We start from the raw sequence: 24283 nt of genomic DNA, 5'->3' as shown, positions 1-24283 counted from the left end.
GCTGCTTCATCATTGGTGTATAGAAATGGAACAGATTTCTGTACATTGTTTATGCATCCCGCAACTTGAATGACTTTGTGTATCAGTTCTAGCTGTTTTGGGTTTTCTACATATAAATATTTTAAACACTTCTCTGATTTACTTTTATCATTTTGATTAAGGGCTAATATTCTATTTATTCTTTATGTGAAGTATCCACTGATTCTCAATAAAAAAGTATTCTTTCATTTCTATACCTATTTATCCCATTCACTTTTGTATATTTTAGTTACATTAATTTTATAGCACAGTCACCAATCTATTCTTTAAATAGGTTTTCAAAATTTATTGATTTATCTTATTTTATTCAATTCTCATATTTTGACATTTTAAAATTGGTTCACATTCAATATAATTGATTAGTCATCAAGGTTTTCTTCTATCATTAAAATTATGAGAAATGCTCTATTCCATAAATCTTCATATTTATAGACATTTTTAGGTAGAATCAAAGATCTCTGGGTCAACCCATTCTGGCCTCTCACCTTTAAGCTTGTATACTATTTTATAATTCATTTTTTATTGAGATATAATTAACACACAATGTTATATTAGTTTCAAGTGCACAACATATTGATTCAACATTTCTATACATTACTCTGTGCTCACCATGATAAAAATAGTCACCATCTGTCACCAAAAACATTATTACAATATTGACAATATTACCTGTGCTTTACTTTTCATCTATGTGACTTATTTATTTATGACGGTACTTTTTATCTTGTGACCCTCTTTACCTCACCCCCCCCCCCCACCTCTCCTCTGGTAACCATCAGTTCTATATATTTAAAAGTCTAGTTTTGTGTTTATTTCTTTTCTTCTTTGTTCATTTGGTTTGTTTTCTAGACTTCACTTGTAAGTAAAATAATATGGCATTCGTCATTTTCTGTCTGACTTATTTTACTTAGCATAGTACTCTCTCAGTTCATCCATATTACCACAAATGGCAATATCTAATTTTTTATGGTTGAGTAATATTCTATATGTGTGTCATATTATGAGAATTCTGTTGTTTTGAAACATAGTTACCATCTTTAATCAAATCATTTATTTTTTATGGAGATAGTCTCTTTCTCTTGCTGTGTTTGATCTGTTTACATAGTTACCTTACAAAACGGATTACTGATGGAGTTCATAAGGTGTTTTTAATTTTAATAGAGGGATTAAAATTATGTGCTTGATCTAAAGGGGTATCAACTCTACAATTAGTATCCTTCCACTATTATTATTTATTTTCTGTGTATCTTTACAACACATATCAATATGTGGTCTAAGGTTGCAGCCATTTCTGTTGCTCAGTAAAAATGAAGTTCTCTTAACTCTTTAAAGAACTTAAGGGGCACCTGGATGGCTCAGTCAGTTAAGCATCTGACTCTTGATTTTAGTCCAGGTCATGATCTTACAGTTCATGGGAGAGAGCCTTGCATTGGGCTTTGCGCTGACAGCACAGGGCCTACTTGGGATTTTCTTTCCCTCTCTCTCTGCCCTTCCCCGTTCTTTCTCCCTCTTTAAAAAATAAAAATAAATAAATGTAAAAAAATAATTGGGGAAGACTTAAGATGGCAGAATAGTATGGGGATCCTGACCTTGTCTTGTCACTGAAACACGGCTAGATCAGCATCAAACAATTTTGAACACCTAGCAAAATGATCTGGGGGTTGATGCAACAATCTGCATAATTAGAGCCAGAGAACTTGGCAGGTACGTGGTAAAAAGAGGTGAATTGGGGGAGAGAAAAGCTGCGGAGCCTTGGAGGGTAGGGATCTGTTTTCGAGGAGAGAAGATAGAGGAAGAGAAAGGGGAGAATGCAGCATATTGGGATCCTGCAAGAAAAGCACTCCCCCCTGAAAGTAGCTGGAGAGAGAGAGAGAGAGAGAGAGAGAGAGAGAGAGAGAGAGAGAAAACACTCACAGGGGACTGGAAAAGAAACCTGTTTCCCAAAACCATTGACATGGAGAAAGCAGAGGGTTTCAATACCACGAGGATTCTATAAACACTGGAGTGCAGAGTGTGAAGTTTTGGAGTTCAGTGCCTGGCAGTGCTCTGTTGAGCAAGTGGAGTGAATTGATACTGATAACAGCACTGTCAACCATAGCCAAATGATGTAAAGAGCCCAAATGTCCATTGACTGATGAATGGATAAAGAAGATGTGGTATCTGTATATAATGGAATATTACTCGGTGATCAAAAGGAATTAAATCTTGCCATTTTCAATAATGTGGTTGGAACTAGAAAGTATTATGGTAAGCGAAATAACTCAGAGAAAGATAAATATCATGTGATTTTACTCATGTGGAATTTAAGAAACAAAACAGATGAACATAGGGGAAGGGAAGGAAAAAATAAATAAAAACAGAGAGGGAGGCAAACCATAAGAGATTCTTAAACACAGAAGAGAAACTGAGGGTTACTGGAGGGGTGTTAGGTAGGGGGATGAGCTAACTGGGTGATGGGAATTAAGGAAAGAACTTGTTTGAATGAGCACTGGGTGTTATATGTAAGTGATGAATCACTAAATTTACTCCTGAAACCATTATTACACTATATGTTAACTAACTTGGATTAAAATAAAATAAAATAAAATAAAATAAAATAAAATAAAAATAATAAAAGTAATTTAAATAACAGTTTTGATTTCAGGGTAGAATTTGAATAGATGTACATTATTCTTCCATTCTTTTTCCAAACCATAAATTCTATTAATGTTTGAACACTTGCTTTGACAATATTTGAAAAATAAAAATAAAAGCCAGAATAAGAAACTAGTTATTTTGCATATGGAGAGAAAAGAAAATAAAGTTAAATGTTTTTAATGCACATATGTTCTTGGTGAAAATATTTAAGACTGTGCAAATGTTCTCAGTTTGCAAATATTGAAAATATGATTTCCTGCTATGTATGTTTTAATTTTAAAAAATCTCTATGTTAGCTTATTCTCAACTGAACATAATTATTTTTATACTTATTAAGACTTAGAAATTAATATATATATACATATATGTATATATATGTATATATATATATATGTATATATATACATATATAAAGGATATATGCAAATTTTCCAAGACTTAAGAAAAAGTTAACCTTATTACACAGTAATTTTTTTTATTATGCAATTATATAAATTGAAAGTTCATGTGATTAATATCACTGGATAACTTCCTATAACTTCCTTTGTTTTTTATCTGGGAAAAAATAATTTTTTTCTACACTCAAGCAAACTTTTACCTAAGAAAGCAAAAATAAGCCAAAAACAAAAGAAATATTTTTTTAAAGCAGTGTCATGAACTATTTTATTTTAAGAGGCACCCAACTAGGAACACAATATATACCTTTTTTATTTGAAGTTTCAGATATGCATGTCTTTAAGAATGGCAAGTATGTGATTTTTTTGTCTTAAAATTTCAGTTACTTTATGCTTTTCTATAGTGTCACATATTTAAAGAACAATATTTTTCACTTTAGAGTACTATAATATAAAACAAATTTTTCAGATAATGTGACAAATAATATTCACCACTAGAGACTAGAAGGGTATCTTGTTTATCAGAATAAAATAGCATGGAGGCATATTTCTTCCATTTCCCTCAAAACAGGCAAACATTTTGCAACCTAACTTTATTTTTTTGTCTTTATAGAAGTGTTCATAATTCAACTGATTTCTAAAAACATTTATTAGGTACCTACCACATTCTGGGGGAAATGTTTCATTAAAAGAAGGTAGAATAACCCCCAGCTTCTTCTATACTGTTTCTGATGAGCTCTTCCCTATTGCTCTATAGTATTTATCTCTTTTCCATGAGAGTTGAAATAAAAATTTAGGTTGAAAACATCCCGTTATTTTAATATTCTGTATTATTTTTGATGATGGTTGTTTCTTTGCCTGCTACCAGGTAGGCTTTAGAATAAGGATTAGGCAATATGTTTAAATTTTCTTAATTAGTACTTCTAAGTTATGTCTCATGATTAAAGAAATGTGTATGTGTGATATTGTTACTATCAATTCAAGTTGTAGTGTGTAAGTTCCCATTTAAAAAAACAAACCAAAAGAAAATAACTCACCAAGAGAAGAATATTAAAAGAAGCATATTACTTGTGGAAGTCCCAATGTAGTGGAAAGGTGATTATCATTATTCCAGTGGCTTGGTGTTGTGTGTAAGTTTTCCATTATTTTTTTTTCCTCAAAAGTTAACTATTTCATGTTACCTTTCTTCCTGATCCAATGAAGTAAAAGGAAAATGGCAATTCTAGAAAAGACTTTATCTCTTAAAACTGGAAATTCGCTGCCTGGGTTTTCTTGGTTTTTACAGTATCCTGAAATTTAATGTTATTTTAAATCTGTATCCATAGTCTTTAATTCTCTCATTTTTATATGCTGAAAACCTAAATTCTCTAATTATGGTTGCTTGACTGTAGACATGGAATAATCATGATAGCATAATGTCTTCACTGGCTTCTGAAAGTCACTAAGTGTACTGGTAATAGTCATTCAATAATAGCTGAAATCCAGGCAAAAAGATTATTTATGAAAAGTATTAAATTATAGATTATAGGAAATTGAAAAAATTCAGAGCAATATATTATTTTATGAAAAAAAAAATTTATACATACAGAGAGAGGTAGAGAGAGAGCGAGTAGGGCAGGGGCAGAGGGAAGGAGAGACAGAATCTCAAGCAGGCTCCACACCCAACAGAGCCAATGTAGGGCTTGATCCTGTGACCCTAGGGTGGTGAGTCAAATCAAAATAAAAAGTCCAACACTCAACTGACTGAGCCACCAAGGCACCCCAGTTTATTTTATGAACATTTTATTTTTATTTATTTTTTATTTATTTTGATAGAAAGCAAAAGAGAGAGATGGAGCAAGTGTGTGAGCAGGGGAGGGGCAGAAAGAGAGGGAGAGTGTTAATCCCAGGCAAGCTCCATGCTGTCAGAGCAGAACCTTGCTCAGGCTCAATCTCACAAACTGTGAGATCATGATCTGAGCTGTAAGCAAGAGTTGGACGTTTACTGATGGAGCCACCCAGGTGCCCTTATTTTACAAAAATTTTAAAAGAAAATTGTGCCATGTTACATTTTAGTTTCAGAAACAATCCAATCAAGAGTAAATTAAACAGGGGCGCCTGGGTAGCTCAGTTGGTTAAATGATTGACTCGGTTTTGATTTGGGTCATGATCTCACAGTTCGTGACATTGAGCCCTACATCTGGCTCTGCATTCATGACACAGAGCCGACTTGGGGTTCGCTCTTTCTCTCCCTCTCTGCCTCTCCCCTACCCATGCTCTCTTTTCCTCAAAATAAGTAAATAGACATTTATAAAAAAGACTAAATAAAATAGTTTATTAATATATTCTCATTGATTATGAAACATATATTTTATAGATTATTTGTACAATACATATAGCCATAAAATAAGTTAAAATTTGCTAATAGCTCTTCTACCATAGAAAATTCCTCTTAAAATTCTGATATATGAAATTGGAATATTATTGTACATACCTGTCCCATTTTTAAATTTATCATATTGTGACAATTATATTTACTAAAACCATGATTCTAGTCGTTCCATATTAAGTATAGACTCTCCAATATTTTCAAGTTATTTATACATCATTTCAATCTTAAATTATTATTATTATTATTTATTTATTAACTGGTATTTAATTTATTTTTAATTTACCTATAAATGGACAAAGGCCAAAATAATATATTAATACAGACGTCTTACACATTTCTATTTTCTTACTCCTGCTCTTAGAACTTGAACATTTTAAGAAACTCGAGGAAATTAATACATTTTGGTATTACATATTGTTTCAAATATTTTAAACTATGAAATTCAGTTCAAAGTGTATTATTTTTCTTTTTACTGTATTTATCTGATGATGTATTTTATGTTATAAGTTAAATAATCTCAACTTGCTATATAATATTTTCATGAAGGAAGAAATTATCCTCGAGTATATTATCAAGATTTCTTTACTATTTTGAAATTCAACTTTTGCCAACAAATGAAATTTTGACACAGATTTGAAACTTAGATCTTTGCAAACTGTACTTTGATTAATCTGTATTTCTAGTACTACGCTCTTTTTAGTTTTAGCTTATTTTTATTGAAATAAATAGCACTTAATCAAGTACTAGACTTAATGTAGTCCTTAAAAAATATTGTCTGTACTAGTATAATTATAATTTACATATTTTGTTTAGATTTTTAGACATTTATATATTTATATATTTTAAAACTTATCCCAGTAATATAATTGTGATTGAATTAAACCCACCAACTAACTGGGAATTTAGCATTGTGTTAGCCACTGTATTTCAATAATTCTGCCTGACAAATAATCACAAAAATCTCAGAGGCTTACAACAATACTTGAAAATAGTTTTACTTAATCTCTTTACACATTTTTGTTTGGTATGTTTCCTTTTTCTTTTTAATTCACCTAGAGTATATTTTTACTTAATATGTTTTTTCTTTCACTTTTCAGTAATTGTCCATCCTTAAAGAATGATGTACCTATTATTGGAAAATGGATGAGACATTTGGAGGTCTTTCTTGAAATATTTTAGGTTCAGATGAAAAGAGAAAAAAGATCTAAGGTAAGATTTTTTTTTTTAACAACAGTACTCTGTCAGTTCAGAAATATATCAACTGACAGTATTAAGGAGAGAGAAAAAGTAGTAACAGAAGTTATTTTTCTTTAATCTGAAGATTATTGGTCTTGCTTCAATCTTTTTTGATTTAAAAATTGAATATACTGAAGGTGTACAATATGATCTGATATTCACTGTGAAGTGATTATTATAGTCAAGTTAATTAACATGTGAGATGTCTCATATACTTACCTTTTGGTGTGCTTAAAATCAATTCTCAGCACATTTCAAGTATACAATACAATGCTATTAACTTTAATCACCATGTTGTACATCAGAGCTAGGATTTTCTTTATCCTACATAATTGAAACTTTGTACCATTTGACTAACATCTCTATTAGTATTTACTCCACTCTCTATCCCTGGTAACCACCTTTCTAATATTTGCTTGTGTGAATTTAATAGAATATATGGATTTTTTAGATTCCACAAATAAGTGAGATCATGGAGTATTTTTCTTTCTCTCTCTGGTTTATTTCATTTAACATAATGGCTTCCAGGTTCACCCATGTAGTTAAAAATGGCAGATCTCCTTCTTTTTGAAGAATAAAATTTTGTGTGTATGTGTATGTGTTTGTGTATCTGTATCTGTCTAAATATATGTATTATCTAGATAACATATGTATTTCATAGATAACATGAAAAATTGCTTCCAGGGTCTTTTGGGGTTCTACACAAAATTTAGGAATTTTTTTTATTTCTGTGAAAAATACCATGAAATTTTGATAGGGATTGCATTGAATCTATATATGGCTTTGGCTAGTAGGAAATTTTAACAATATATGTTAGCTTCAGGTGTACAATATAGTGATTCAACAATTCTCTACATTATGCCGTGCTCATTATGATAACTGTGGGTACCATCTTGGTATATTATATTTTTGTTTTTATTTGTTTTAGAATATTTTAAAATTTCCTTTTGATTTCCTCTTTGACACAATGATTATTCAAAAATGTAGGCGTTATTTCCCTTTATTTTTAATTTTCCCATTTTCTTATTAAGATTCATTACTTTGTGATCTGAAAAAAAAAACATGGAATGATTTCAACCTTTTAAATTTGTTGACACTTGTTTTGCAACCTAATATATGATCTGAGAATGTATTTCATGCACTCTTGAGAAGAATATGTATTCTCCCATTATATGGAAAGTTCTAAATGTGCCTGTTAAGTCTTTTTGGTCTACAGTGTTGTTTAAGACCATGGTTTCTTTTATACATTTTCTGTCTTGGTGGTCTATCTATTATTGCAAATGGGGTATTAAAGTCTCTTTCTCTTGTTTTGCTGTTAATTGCTCTCTTCATATCTGTCAATATTTTATTAATTTATAGGTGCTCTGACACTGGGTGTATATACATTTACAATCTACCTTGTCTGATATAATTATAGATATCCCTATTTCTTTTGGTTACTATTTGCATGGAATGTATTTTTTCTTTCTTTTGCTTTTAGTTTATATGTGTTCTTAAAATTTAAAGTGAGTTTCTTTTAGACAATAAATCACTGGATTTTGTTTTTTGTTTGCTTATTTAATGCACTCAGTCACCTTTTGTCTTTTAATTAAAGAGTTTAGTTTATCTACATTTAAAGTAATTAGTGATATGTATGGACAATACTGCCATTTTGTTAATAATATTCTGTCTGTTTTGCTATTGTCTCTGTCAGCCTTTCTTACTGTCTTCCTTTATTATTTGGTAATTTCTTGTGATTATTTCCTTTAGTTTATTTTCATTTATAAATATATATTATGTTTTTTTTTCTTTTAGCTACCATGAGGCTTGCATAAAATGTATTGTAGTTAAAACAGCCTATTTTAAGTTGGTAACAAATTCACTTCCATTGCATAAAAGCCTTTACACTTTTACTGCCTACGCACGCACACACAGACACACACACACACACACACACACACACACACACACTTTGTTTACTTGTAGTCAGAGTTTACTTGTTTTAATATTGTATCTATTAACAAGCTTTTGTGATTATAATTATTCTTAATATTTCTGTCTTTTAATTTTTATATCAAGGTTAAACATATTTCATGTACTACTACAGAATTATATTGTTCTGTGTTGACTATGTATTTACTTTTCCCTTCAGATTTCTATTTTCCCATGCTTTCATGTTGCTGTTTAACTTGTGTTGCAAACCCAGACTTCAAGTTATATTACAAAGCTGTAGCAATCAAAACAATATTGTAATGTCACACAAAAAAACATACAGATCAATGGAATAGAATAAAAAACCTGGAAATGGACCTACAACTATATGGTCAACTAATCTTCAACAAAGCAGGATTAATATCCAGTGGGAAAAAGATGGTCTCTTCAACAAATAGTGTAGGGAAAATTGGACAATAACATGCAGGAGAATGACACTAGACCACTTTCTTATACTACACAAGAATAAATTCAAAATGGATAAAAGGCCTAAATGTGAGACAGGAAAACACCAAAATCTTAGCGGAGAACACAGACAGTAACCTCTTTGACATCAGCTGTAGCAACTTCTTACTAGATACATCTCCTAAGGCATGGGAAACAAAAGCAAAAATAAACTCTTGCTAGTTCAAAATAAGAAGTTTCTGCATAGAGAAGGAAATAATCAACAAAAAAGAAGAATGGAAAATAAGAGAAGGTATTTGCAAATGACATATCTGATAAAGAGTATTAGAAATCTATAAAGAACTTATAAAATTCAACACCCCCAAAATGAATAATCCAATAAAAAATGGATAGAAGACATGAATAGACATTTTTTCCAAAGAAGATATACAGATGGCCAAGAGACACATGAAAAGATGTTCAACATCACTCATCATCAGGGTAAAACAAATTATTTTGAATAACTCTCCTAAAGAGTTCTTACAAGGCACCTCAATTGGTAACAGATTCTCAGCTTTTGTTTTTCTGGGAAGGACTATCCCCTCTTAATTTTTAGAAGGTAATTTTCCCAGGTATAGAATTTTTGTTTGGTGGAATTTTTCTTCCAGAACTTTGAATATATCATCCAACTTTCTCCTGTTCTGTGAAGTTTCTACTCTAAAATCTTATGGGGCTTCCCTTAAATGTCATGACTCACTTTTCTCTTGTTGCTTCCAAAATTCCCTTTGTTGATGTCTTTTAGCAAATTGATTAGAGTGTGTTTCCATGTAGTCTTATTTGGGTAGATACTGTTCAGAAACTCTTAAACTTCATAAAAATGATTGATTTCTTTCCCTACATTCAGGAGTTTTTAGCCATTCTTTTTTTTATAATTTTTTTTATTTAAATTCTAATTAGTTAACATATAGTGTGATACTGGTTTCAGTAGGAGAATGTAATGATTCATCACTTCCATACAACACCCACTGCATATCATAACAAGTGGTGTCCTTAATACCCATCACCCATTTACAGCATCCCTTACCCACCTCCCTCCATCAACCCTCAGTTTGCTCTCTATCATAGAAAGACTCTGATGGTTTGTTCCCCTCTCTACGTGTTTCCTCTTCCCATATGTTTATCTGTTTTATTTTTTTAACGTTTTTTTCTTATTTTTAAGTAATCTCTACACACAACTTGGGGCTCTGATAACCCCAAGACTCTAACTGACTTATTTCACTTCGCATAATACACTGTAGCTCCATTTATGTCATTGCAAATGGCAAGATTTCATTTGTTTTATGGCTGAATAATATTCCATTATCCATTACACACACACACACACACACACACACATACATATGGTACATACATATTCACATACACACACACACACACACACACACAAACATGCCACCTCTTCTTTATCCATTCATCAGTCAATGGAAATTTGGGCTCTTTCTATAGTTTGGCTGTTGTTGATAATTCCACAAAAACAATGGGGGTGAATATACCCCTTCAAATCATTGTTTTTGAATCCTTTGGATAAATACCTAGTAGTGCAATTGCTGGGTCATAGGGTAGTTCTATTTTTTTACATTTATATGAGTATCCATACTGTTTTCCAGAGCGACTGCACCTGTTTGCATTAACACCAACAATGTCAGAGGGTTTCCTCATCGGCATCCTCGCCAACGTCTATTTCTTGTGTTGTTAATTTTAGCCATTCTCATAGGTGTGAGGTAATATCTCATTGTGGCTTTTATGTGTATTTCCCTGATGATGGGTGATGTTGAGCATCTTTTCACATGCCTGTTACCCATTTGTATGTCTTCTTTGGAAAAATGTCTATTCATACCTTCTGCCCATTTCTTAATTTGATTATTTGTTTTTAGATGTGGAGTTTGTAAGTTCTTTATAGATTTTGGATATTAACTCTTTATCATATATGTCACTTGTGAATATCTTCTCCTATTCTGTAGGTTGCCTTTAGGTTTTTTGATTGTTTCTTTGCAGTGCAGAAGTGTTTTCTTTTAATGAAGTCCCAATAGATCACTTTTGCTTTTGTTCCCTTTGCCTCAGGAGACGTGTCTAGTAAGAAGTTGCTATGGCTTATGTCAAAGAGGTTACTGCCTGAATTTTCTTCTAGGATTTTGATGGTTGGTTTCTTGTCTCACATTAAAGTCTTTCATACTTTTTGAATTTATTTTTATGTATGGTGTATGAAAGTGGCCCAGTTTCTTTCTTATGCATGTTGCTGTACTGTTTTCCCAATACCATTTGTTGAAGAGACTGTCTTTCCTATTGGATATTCTTTCCTGCTTTGTGAAAGATTAGTTGACCATATAGTTGTAGGTCCGTTTCCGCATTTTCTATTCTGTTGATCTATGTGTCTATTTTTGTACCGTACTGTCTTGTTGACTACAGCATTTTAATGTAGCTTGAAGTCCAGAATTGTGATACCTCCAGCTTCACTTTTTTCTTTCAGGATTGCTTTTGTTATTTGGGGTCTTTTGTGGTTTCATACAAATTTTAAGATTGTTTACTCGAGTTCTGTGTAAAATGCTGGTGTTAGTTTGATAGGGATTGCATTAAATGTATAGATTGTTTTGGGTAATATGGACATTTTAAAAATATTTGTTCTTTTAATTCATGAACATGGAATGTTTTCCTATTTCTTTGGGTCCTCTTCATTTTCTTTCATAAGTGATCTATAGTTTTCAGAGTACAAATCTTTTACCTCTTGGATTTGATTTATTCCTAGGTATCTTACTGTTTTTGGTGCAATTATAAATGAGATAGATTCCTTTATTTATTTTACTGCTGCTTTGTTATTGGTGTATAGAAATGCAACAGAGTTCTGTACATGGATTTTATATCCTTTGACTTTGCTGAATTCATGTATTAGTTCTTGTAATTTTTTGGTGGAGTCTTTCAGGTTTCCTACATAGAGCATCATGTGGTCTGCAAATAGTGAAAGTTTGACTTATTCCTTGCCAATTTGGATGCCTTTTATTTCTTTTTGTTGTCTGATTGCTGAGGCTAAGACCTCCAGTACTATGTTAAATAGTAATGGTGACACTGGATATTCCTGTCTTGTTCCTGACCATAGCAGCATGACCCTAGGCCTGCCTTTTCCTTAACGCACAGCTTGATAAATATCAAAACATTCTGAACACCCAAGAGACAAATCTCAATGGGGAGAAAATAAACTGTAGAACTAGAGGGAGAAAAGAAGCCACATCGTGGAAGGTAGGAGGTGCAGAGACATGATTCAGTGATTCAGGGGAGAAAAGAAATTGGGTACTGTGGAGGGGAAGGAGCCTTGATCTTGGAGAGAGGAAAGAGAGAGAGAAAAATAGGAAGAAGGCAGCACACAGGGAATTGAACCAGAGAAACATTTACCCAAAACCATTGACTGGTAAAACTTGGGTGGCTGATTATGGCAATATTTTCCAAGCATTGGAGCCCAAAGACTGAAGTTTTAGAAGTCCTCACCACTACTGGCTGGAGCCTGGTAGGCATAGCATTGTTCCTGTGGGGAAGGAGGGAAGAGGCCCAGTAGTAGGCAGTATGGTTTGAAGATCCCCTGGGGTCACATGGGGAAAAACAGTTCCCCTTCTGGGAGGGCATTTGAGAGAGGTGGCATGGCCTCTCCAAGGACAGAAGAGCTGGCAGATGCCAACATGCCACCCCTTTTATTAGCATAGGAATATACCTGCTGAAGGCAGCCAATCTTGGTGCCAGCTTTTTAATGCACTTTATTGTAAACTCCAGCTGCTGTGTAGTCCTGCTAACTTTTACCTGTACAATGTGGCAAGACCGTCCCCCAGAGGATCAGTGCTGGTCTGCCGGTGCTGGGTACCTAAAACTGTGAGACAGAGTTCTGAAACAGTCACATGCCTTAGATAAAACACAGAAACACTGTGCAGCCTGGCAGGACCACAGCTGGGCCACAGATAGGGTGAAGACAGGGATATGATGGAAGCCAGGGACCCTGCCTAGATAACTGGCAGAACATAGGCTATATATGAGTCACAGTCATTTTCAGAATCTGAAGTAACATATTTTAACTATTATTATAATGGTATCATTATTGATATTCAAATCACTACCGTCAGTATCATCACCAGAAAAGAAACAATCAATTATATTCCTTACAAAAGAGTTTGCTTTTTTATGGTTTTCTATTTTGTGGTATGCTATTGTTTATAGCACTTTGAAGCTTGAAAATACAATTTCATTGACCATTGATTTTATTCTGTGCTGTTTAACAGGCACTGAGATGCATGGAGATTTATAGGACCAACTTCCCATGCAGTATGATGAGAAAATACAAAATTTTGTCATTGTATTGTTTATTATCCAAAAATATAAGTTGGTTTCCTTGTTTGCTTCATAAATTATTTATTAGGTTTCTCCATATTAATTAGTGTTGATTATTTAAAAAATTAGGGCTTTAAGAGCAAATCAAAATAAGTAGGCATATGCTTTCAGAACCCAACATGGACTTTTAAACCCATCTAGATTAGTAAGATTAATTATTAATATAAACTCTAATGTAGGTTGAGTTTAAAATATAAGAAAAAGGCACACAAATATATACTTATAAAAACAATGTACTTTAGTCACCAGTGATTTTGAGAACATTCTTCTTTTTTTAGTAACATGTATTTTTAAAGCTTTTTACAATATGTAAATGTGTATAATAAATGCCAGCATTGGGAAGGCTTGCTTAATCTAAATAAGTAATTATGCTCACTCTTTCTCTTTGAATGGCAATACTTCCTGCAGCATACAATTTAGAATATATTTTATGCCCTCCACAACTGAATAGTTAAGATTATACAGGATAAAAGAAAATGGCTATAATCAGCTTGTAACTTTACTGCAACAATACAAAAAAATATCAGAAGTGGGTCTTAAGTAGACGTCTCTGTTCTTTTATGAATGAACAGGATTGTCCAAAGTCTATGTGTGTCCTTGAAGTTTTCTGGATGAATTCAATAATGGAAACATTTGTTCCAGTGTATGAGGGCTAAAGCATTAATTTATTCCTGAATAAATATAGTGGGCATATATTGAGATTTTCTTCGTTGACAATCTATGACAAGGCAATAAAGATATAATAATTTAGTATTAATAATTGTTATTAACACTAAAAATAAAAGTAGATTCACCCATTAACAGATTTACAAAAGAAAATAATGTGTGTAAATGAATGATATACTGTTATGATGCCATATGATTTAGAAGGGCTGAAAGGTGAATTGGATACAGTTAAATAAATGTATTTTTTTACAATTTTAATTTTTTAAGAAAAATGATCTTTCTTAGTCTGGTGGTAGACACGGCTTAGAGGCATTTAGCCACCAAATACCCCAAAATACCAAATTTTTATGAATCAGATGATACTTGTGAACGTACTCATTCACAAGTAAATGAAAAGCTAATGAAAAAGAAAGCCTAGCATAGCAGATCGTAATCTGGAGAAAGGTAAAATTTTTTTAAATGACAGATTTATGACACTTTATAGAAAAACATATACTACTTTATTTTGTAATATTACAAAATTAATTCAGGGGAGACTTCCAAGTTTTACATGATGTAATGGGTTGAATTATGTTCCTTCAAAATTTTTATGTTGAAGTCTGAACGCCCAGTATGTCAAAATGTAACATTCTTACTATACTCACTCTTGCTTGGAATAAGCAACTAAGGCATGGATACTCTATTTTTAGAAATAAAGTCATGATAGAGGTAATTAGTTAAGTTGAAGTTATTACAGTGGACCCTAATCTAATATGACTGGTGTCTTTATAAAAAGAAATTTAGATACAGACACATACGGAGAGAACACCATGTGAACAGGAACCCAGTCATATACAAGACAAGGACAGAGGCCTGGAAGACAGCCTTCCCTCATAGTCCCCAAGATTAACAAACCCTATGACACCTTGGTTTCAGACTTCTGTCTGTCAGAACTGCAAAATATAAATTTCTTGTTGCTTATGCCACCTAGTTTATAACATTGTTGTGACAACCCTAGCCAACTAAAATATGGCGTATTCTAATATTGGAATGGTGAGTGCACTCACCACTGAACTTCAAACTTAGTATGTTGGAGAGTGATTTCAACGTGTCCTACATAAGCACACAGAAACGGAGGTGAGAGAAAGAGGGAGAGAGTTTAAGGAATTGGCTTCTTGTGGGAGCTGACAAGTCTGAAATTTGAAGGGCAGACTGGCAGCTTGGAAACTCAGGCAAGAGCTGAAGTGGCAGTCTTTAGTAGGGGAAAGTCAGGCAAGATTTCTTTGTTTTAGTCTAGAGGCTGCATTTTTCCTTCTCTGGTGAAATTGCTTTTGCTCTTAAACCTTCAACTGATTTGGTGAGGCCCACACATATACTGAGAGTGATCTCCTTTATTTAAAGTCAACTGATTGAGAAGTTAACTATATGTAAAAAATACCTTTATAGCAACATCTATACTAGTGTTTGACAAAACAATTGGGCACCGTAGTCCAGCCAAGTCAACATATATCATCAGCCACTACATAGATTGATTATGTCCTTCTCTTTGAATGAAATCTCAAGAGGGGACATTCCTCAGAGTCATCCTTAGATAATAATAATATAAAACATAGGTTACTATTCGTTCTATGAACAGTCTCAGTTCATCTATAAAACTTGCAGTTTGTTAATAAAAATTCTAAATCTCATCTAACGTTAATGTTTATAGGCATCCATTTAAAGATTAAGAAATGATTATTCTTTATTTCCCTCCTTCTCAGGAATTTACTCTAATAACAGTAAATAGATTTGTCAATATATACGGTCCAGAAAACAAATCTACGCACGCTGCTCATTTTTCCTTGTAACAAATGTGAGAAAGAAAAATACGGTTTTCAAAAATAATACAGGTAAATAGGAAATTCAGACAAGAAAAGTTATTCCCCACTTATATCTTACACCATGTAAAAATGTGAATTACTTACAGATGTATTGCTCATGTGATAGTGGATAGTAGACAATAGAGCTTTTAGAAGAATATATTAATAACTTCATCTATGGATTCAAGAAAATTTCATTCATGATATTGAAGTAGGCAAATATATCTTAAACAGGCCACAGAAAACATATCGTGAGGAAAAAAACATAATTGGACTGTAATAAAATTAAACATTTTCCTCCAAGGACATTATTTGGAGAGTTAAAGGGAAACTACAGATTATATTTTAATACATATCAGTGACAAAGGACAAATATATATATATATATATATATATACATATATATGTATATATATATTTTTTATATTTATATTTATATATGTACAACATAAGTGACAAAGTGACAAAGGACTAATATATATATATATATATATATATATATATATATATATATATAACATACAAGAAACTCTAGCAAATAATAAAAGACAATCCAATGGAAAAAATCTGACAAATACTTGGATAAAAGCATCAGAAATATGGCATCCACATAACTATTATACATATGAAAGGTACTAAAATTTATAAGTTGTGAGGAGATGGAAAGTAAACTATGGTATAATACCTCTAGATATACCGTACCTTGCTGCCAAATTAAAAAGATGGATTATATTAAGTGTTGGGTTTGGGAGCAACTGGAGCATTCATTTTTTTTGTTGTGAAAAATTAATAGGATACTTTGGAAAACAGTTTGGCAACTTCATCGTCACAAAATATTGCTTCTGAGAAAGCACATCACCTATGCCTTGAACACATGAACTATGAGATCACTACCTAAGCAGAAGATGCTTAACTGACCGAGCCACCCAGGCGCCCCCGGAGAGTCACTTTAGTTCACTGCTGTACTCCAGTGTTTTTAGCAATGCCTGCTAAATAGAAGGTGCTCGCAAATATTTGTTGAATGAATAACCGTGTGAAAGATTGAGAGATTACTTAATTTCTCTGTGGAAGTAGAGTAAAACACTATAAGAAAGATTTTTACTAGATTTTCAAAACTTGTTTATAAGAGATCTACTTTACCATTTGCACATTTTGTTTCTAAAATATACAGATTATCATATAATAGAAAGGATGTCTTTTCCAGGTCTAGGAAAATTATATGAAATTACATGTATTAATTACATAAAATTATCTATTTCCCATATTTAATCAAAAAGTTGGTTTGAAAATAATGTTTATATATATTATTTGAAAGATACTGAGTTTATCAATTCCTATAAATATTCTAAGCTGTATTCCAAGATCCAGCTGAATCCCTTGACCTCAACGTATTCTTTTTTTTGATCTCAATGTACTAGCATTCAATATGTACAACCAACCAATTTTGGGTTTCATCTTTACAAAATTTCACTATGATATTATCCATTTCACCTCTGTGTTACTCATATGAATGAATATCCATCTGAAATATTTCAAAATCTGTTTAAAGATTTTTTTTCTTCATTAAACTGGTTGTTCACTTCCATATGGCAATGAGAACACAAGAGAGGTTGAGTTTTACTTTGATTTTGTTAGGTTGCAAAGAATCCTAGTAATAAATTTTTAGTTCAATCTTAGGAATGATCTTGGCTCTGTTTTTCTTGTCTCCAAACTTCTAATATTTTCTCACTTCAAGGGTTTATAATTTATTCTATGTATTTTGTGTTAATGAGTCAGCAAATAAATTTACTTGCAAATAAAATGTTAATCGTATTTTTTAATGTGATTTGTACTGTAATACATCAAATGTTTGTCTCACAGTGTCTATATTATGTTCTTTTATCATAACCATGTGATTCAACATTTTTATTTGAGATTTATTTAATACACTGGAGTAGGAGTTCATTAAGAAAACCCGAACCCCTTTACCATAGGAATATTAACTTCCCTAAATCACATCACACATATTGAAATGTAAATCCATTTGGCAATTGCTTTTGGCCGTTTTCACTTTGGACATCCTCCTTGATACTAAGGCAAGAAAAAAAGTGCAAAAGTTTATGAGTTCCCACTTTTATATTTGTGTGTGTGTGTGTTTATAGAAACGTGTGTGTAAGTATGTGCATATGTACATTCACATATATATGAAATATTTTCCAGAAAATAGGTTACTTTCTGTAATATACCAAATCAGGATCCATAATAGTTTTGTGATAGCAACTGATATGCTTTTGTGTTTATCATGATACATTTGATTGAGGTCAGAATGTCTGTTGTTAGTCAACTTATTGACAATATTCAGGAATTCTGACTACTATGATAAACTACAAGTTTTCTAGAGACTATGAAATAAATTTTTTTTAAAGATCCTTTACATTATTTCCTAAACTGCTATTTGATTAAGTTTCTTTAATTTTTTTTAAGGTTTATTTCTTTTTGATACAGAGACAGAGAGTGAAGGGGGGAGGGGCAGAGAGAGAGAGGGAGATACAGAAACTGAAGCAGGCTCCAGGCTCTAAGCTGTCAGCACATATCCTGGCTCAGGGCTCGAACTCATGAACAGTGAGATCCTGACGAGAGCCAAAGTCAGACCCTTAACTGCCTGAGTCACCCAGGTGCCCCTATTTGATTAGCCTTCTTTAGAAACAAACAAATTAAAGTTCAGAAATGAAAAGAATATTAATTTTAGAACTCACTTAAAATGAATCTGTTACTACAATAACCAAATGAATAATGCCTTAAACTCTTTTCGCTTTTTGATAAAAAACTAGAAAAAGGGAATCAAAGAGTAATTCAGAAAGTAAAATCTTCTTAGAAAAACAGAACAATGTGCTTTGAGAAATAGAAACATTTTAACAGCAGGATTGTTTATGCATAATATGGGATCATATTTGTTATTCAGTGGTTTGAGGATTATAACTTGCAGGAGGTTACTGGAGGTCAAAACACAGAAGCTGAGGTTGATAACTGTGGTTTTTATTACAAAAGTTTAGAGAGTACTCTAAGTGTGTTTTAGAGAAGGAAGTAAAGTTGTTTTAACAGATGTATACTTGCTATATATGTTATTAAGTTAAAAGGAAGAGTTGGAAATTAATACGTAACCTAACCATCAGCTGTAATTGAATGAAAACACAAAAAACTTAGCATCTCACAACTATAAATATTTATTCCCATGGATTGAAGTATTATTTGAGATAATTCTGCTGTAAATTGTGTTTTGCCATCCTTATCTCCAAAGTACGTGTTGGGTCCAGATTTGGTCCAGGGGCATCATCCTTGGACAAACTAGCTAGCATATTCTTCTCATGGTGATAATAGAAGTGTAAGAAAGCAAGTGGAGATAGGGAGTGCGTCATCAGGCTTATGTTCATAATTGGCACATTGAAACTTTTAACTACATTCAGTTGGTGTTAGTCTGTGATGGTTACTTTATGTATCAACTTAACTAGGCTAAGGGATGCCCAGTTAGGTGGTAAAATATTATTTCTGGATATGTCTCTGAGGCCATTGATGGAAGAAATCAGCACTTTATTCTCTAAAGTGAATAAAGATTACCTTCACCAATATAGGTGGGTATCATTAAAACAATTATAATTGTTCTAATATGGGAAGTATTCACATTAAGACTGTCCATTCAATTGATTCTAATTAAAGATAGAATTTATCCTAGGAAAGCATTTTATCTTAATGATGCCATTCTCAAGAACAATACTAATAAATCTGAAAAATCCTATAGATAAATACAGCAATAGATTCAATCACATACAAAAAAATAAAAATCCTTATGAACACTTTCTGCCAATTTTGTACATATAAATGACATTAATTTTTTATAAAAATTTAATTCAATATCTGAAAAATTTGCTCAAAATAAATCTGAATTTTGTAGTTTGGTGGTTATCTTTTACATAAGAAAATGCTCAAACCTAGAAGTGATCAAGAAAATAAAAAATTAAGACTTCTCACACATTTAAGATAGACTTTTTTTTGTAATTCTGAAAATATGGAGCATTAGAGTGGATTCGAATCAACAGAAACTGAAAGTTGAAGTTAAATTGATACAATCTTATTAAAAAACATTTGATAATGTCTCCTATAACTAAAGATAGTAAATCTTTTATCCTAAACACTAAATACCCTAGAAAATCTCACAGTTAAGAAAGATAATATACAAAAGTTGAAAATAATTATTTTACTTTACACATTTAATATAGAAAGTAGAAATTTGCTCCAGTGCATAATAGTTTGAATAATAACTGGTTTAAAGTTGGAAAGAAAAGCTTCAGCATATTGGAAAATACCTAACAATCTATAGTAGTTAAAATAATGAAGAAAAGAGTGGTAGCTGAAGCTAAAGAATTTTTCTCATTCCTGCATATTACTCACTCTTAATGAATAAAAATCTTATCTCGTGTTAAAGTTTTAAATTAATATTTTTGGAAACTCGTGTTTTTAAAATCATTTGAATTCTTCATAATATGCATCCATGATAAACATTTTAATTTTTTATTTACCTTCAGATAATTAAAAATTTTTAGGTAATAAGACATACTAACATTTAGGTAATTAGATAAGTGCACATAAATAAAGTTGTTCCTCATTGTTCACAGTCCATATTTATGAATTTGCTTATTCACTAAAATTTATTTACAAACCTCAAATCCGTGCTCCTAGCACTTTCATGGTCACTGCAAACATATACAGAGCAGTAAGAAATTTAAGTCATCTGGTTGCATATTCCCATCTGAAATCAAACATGGGAACATTCTGCCTTCTTGTTTTTAACTCTTATAATGTAAACAAGAGTGACTTTTATGTCTGTTTAGTGTTATATTTTTACATTTTTCATTTTTTTTTTCGGTATTTTACCATCTAAAATGGATCCAAACAGCAGAGGTGCTGTCTATTGTCCCCAAGCTCAAGAAGACTGTGATGTCCCTTACAGAGAAATTATGTGTGTTTAGATAAGCTTTATTCAGGTATGAGTTATAGTGGTGTGGCCCAAGAGTTTAATATTAGTGAATTAACAATATATATTAAATAAGTGTCTTTAAACAGAAAGCAAACCATAAAACACGGTTATGTACTGATAAGTAGTTGAAAATATGACCAGAGGTGCTCAGGAACCTAACTTGGTATTTGCTCTGTAACTTCTGTGTTCATCAATTCAGTGTTCATAGTGACTTCTAGAACAAAACTGCCACATATACCAAGAATCTATTGTAGTTCTCTGTTTACAATGATTTGAGGATAACTTCAAGTTATGTCTGTACCTTATATCAGGTCATGAGTTAAATAATTTGATAGAAACACCACAAATATTCACAAACACTTTTTTTTACTGAAAAATGTCACTATACTTCTATAATGTATACGGTAGCTTTATAAATATATATAAATATATACATACATGTAAATACATAATATATTTTATTTCTACTTGTATGATAAAAAATACACAGGCCTTGGTAATAAACCCAAATTTCAAATTCAATGAGAACATGTGGGAAAACCTTCAAAAGTAAAATAGCAACTCTATGTGAGAGATCAGTGTAAGAAGATTTGATAAGAGATATGTTTTCCACTATATATTTGAGTAATTCAAGGGAGCTAGTTCACTTAGTCCTTCTGGGATGGACAGGTGTTCTGTATGGGATGTCATAAAATTAGGCTTGCTACCCCAAGAAGATGAGGAAACAAAAGGAGTTGTTAAATATGAGAGAGGAAACACTTGTGTAGAATTGTAAGGAAAAGTTATATTCTAAAAGAAATATGGGAGATGATAAAAGAAACACCTCCAAAAATATAGAAGAGAATATTCATAATTAATATATAAGAAAACCACGATCAAGAGGGCTCTGGTTGAAAATAAAAGTAGTTTGGAAAAAATAGCAAAAGAAGGTATCTAGTGTTTCCCCTTTTGGATGAAATTCATCATAATAGTGTTTGGCTATTATTAGATTGATTAATAGACTAGTAAAATTCAAGAGGAAATGGATATCTTGGAAATGAAGCAAAGATGTGAAAAGATTTTAGACTGACAATAGAAATAAATGGGTATAGACTTTCTATAATATATGTTTATAAGCTTTCTCTTTAGAATTCGTCTCAACACACTTCCTGTCACCACAGACTAGAGAGATTCTTCCAGTAGTGCAGACAAGTGGTGATGAAGTTTATCTCTATGTTAGTCCTTGGGTGGGAAATTATCACCCTTTAGGGAAATGGGAACACTCTTCCCCACTGTTTGCTGCCTGGTGGTTTAGGAACCCAGGTAAAATTTAACCTAAAAAAGTGCTCCAGGACTACAGGCATCACTGTACCACTAACAGCCATGTAAAATCACGGAAAAGGTGGCAAAATTATGACAACTGAAAGAAAAGAAACATCTGAGATAACAAAACATGATGAAGAAAAGTTAAATGATGCCGAAAATTAAAAACAAAATGATTATCTCCCATGGAAATTCAAGGATACACAGGAATAAAATATATTTTATAAATAAAAAACCCAGGGCACTTTTCATCTTAGGTATATTATTAAGAAATATATAAAAACCAGAAATCAATATTGAAGTATAAGAAATATAAATGAGTAAAGAAATTGTTCAACATATGGTTAGTTTATGTTTTTAATATTTATTTTTGAGGAGAGAAGGAGAGAGAGGGAGAGAGAGAGGAGTGGGATAGAGGCAGAGAGAGAGGGAGACTGAGGATCCAATGTGGGCCTTGCGCTGACAGCAGAAAGCATGATGTGTGGGTTGCACTCAAGAACAATGAGATCATGACCTGAGCAGAAGTCGGATGCTTAACCAACTGAGCCACCAGGCACACCAATATATGGATAGTTTTAAATAATAATTTGCTATGGAAATTAATTTTATTTTTTAATTTTTTTAAATGTCTTTAAATTAAAAAATTGTTATTTTTTTGTTTTCTTTTGAGAGACAGAGACAGTGCAAGCGGGGGAGGGGAAAAGAGAGGGGGACAGAGGATCTAAAGCAGCAGGCTCTGTGCTGACAGCAGAAAGTCTGACGTGGGCTGGAACTCATGAATCCTGAGGTCGCGACCTGAGCTGAAGTTGGACGCTTAACACACTGAGCCACCCAGGTGCTTCTGGAAATTAATTTTAAAGTTTCTAATTTAAGAAAATGTAAAAATAACGTTCGAAGAAAATATTCCACAGTATTACATAAAATATTGCTAGCTGTAAACAAAGGTTAACATACACTTTTTAAAATGTTTATTAATTTGTTTTGAGAAAGAGAAAGAGCAGGCGGGGGCAGAAGGAGAAGGAGAAAAAGAATCCTAAGCAGGCTCTGTGCTGTCAGTGCAGAACCTGACAGGGCTTGATCTCACAAACCGTGAGAGTATGACCTGTGCTGAAGTCAAGAGTCAGACTTCAACTGACTGGGCCATCTAGGTGCCCCAGGTTAACATATTCTTGTTGTTGTTTGGGAGAAAGATGAATATATGGATTATATTGCACATACCGGTGTTAAAATTTTATAGGTACCTAACAAAGTATTCAAAATATAACCTATGTAGTCCAACAATGGAGGGAAAGATAGGAGCAACAAAAACTGTTTCTGTACTTGGGAAGAGGAGGAGAGAAAGAGACGGACTGAGTCAGATAAGAGAAAACTGAGTTCACAACTTGTTCAGATTTGTCTGATAAAGGACCTGCTCGTCCATTACCAAATTGTCAACAATGCACATTTTGTACGAATTTCAACTTGGTAAGATATAAAATACGAAATAAATATAAGCTAGTTTAAATTTGTATTTTGTAATGTTTTCCTAGCAATTTCTTGCCTGAGTTTGCTACATACAGACTTACTGCTTAGAAGGAATAGCCAGTTTACAAAAGTTGGTCTTCTTCATCTTACATTATTTTGTATTAAATTGGGGGTATTATTCTCACTTGTTTGTTTTGCTAAACATATAGACCACCCTGGAAATAGTAGTAAGAAATAAAGCTCATAGATTTTTATTTAATGTGCCAATAAAACTGAAAAAGGAGCCTGTAAAATCATATTTATTGCACAGACTGACAAAGAGATTATAAGTAATTATTTTCCAGATGGTTGTGGTCATTATTGTTTCCTTCAGGCCTAAGCAAATATTTTAGATGGATTTCATTAATACTAAGAAAAAAAAGAGGAAATGAAAAATATGGAAACTGAACAGATTTTTGTTTCATCTTTTTATCCTTTTATATATTAGCATGTTTTTTAAAATACATGTATCTACATTTTAAAGTCAATACAATGAAAATTTAGG

The 24283-nt window shown here is 32.2% G+C and overlaps 1 long non-coding RNA gene across 1 annotated transcript in view; it reads left to right on the top strand.

Annotated features, from left to right (window-relative positions):
* Positions 1-17705, top strand: part of LOC123379910 — a 293176-nt gene extending 275471 nt beyond the window's left edge. Inside the window, exons 2-3 of the long non-coding RNA XR_006584947.1 lie at positions 6540-6651; positions 16756-17705. This is a non-coding gene — a long non-coding RNA (uncharacterized LOC123379910). The remainder of the gene's footprint in view (positions 1-6539; positions 6652-16755) is intronic.
* The last annotated feature ends 6578 nt before the right edge of the window (positions 17706-24283 follow it).

The sequence above is a fragment of the Felis catus genome, chromosome C2, assembly GCF_018350175.1.
Source record: "Felis catus isolate Fca126 chromosome C2, F.catus_Fca126_mat1.0, whole genome shotgun sequence".
In the NCBI taxonomy this organism is placed as follows: Eukaryota; Metazoa; Chordata; class Mammalia; order Carnivora; family Felidae; genus Felis; species Felis catus.
The sequence above is the reverse complement of the archived record's forward strand: the minus strand, read 5'-3'. Positions and strand labels throughout refer to the sequence as shown.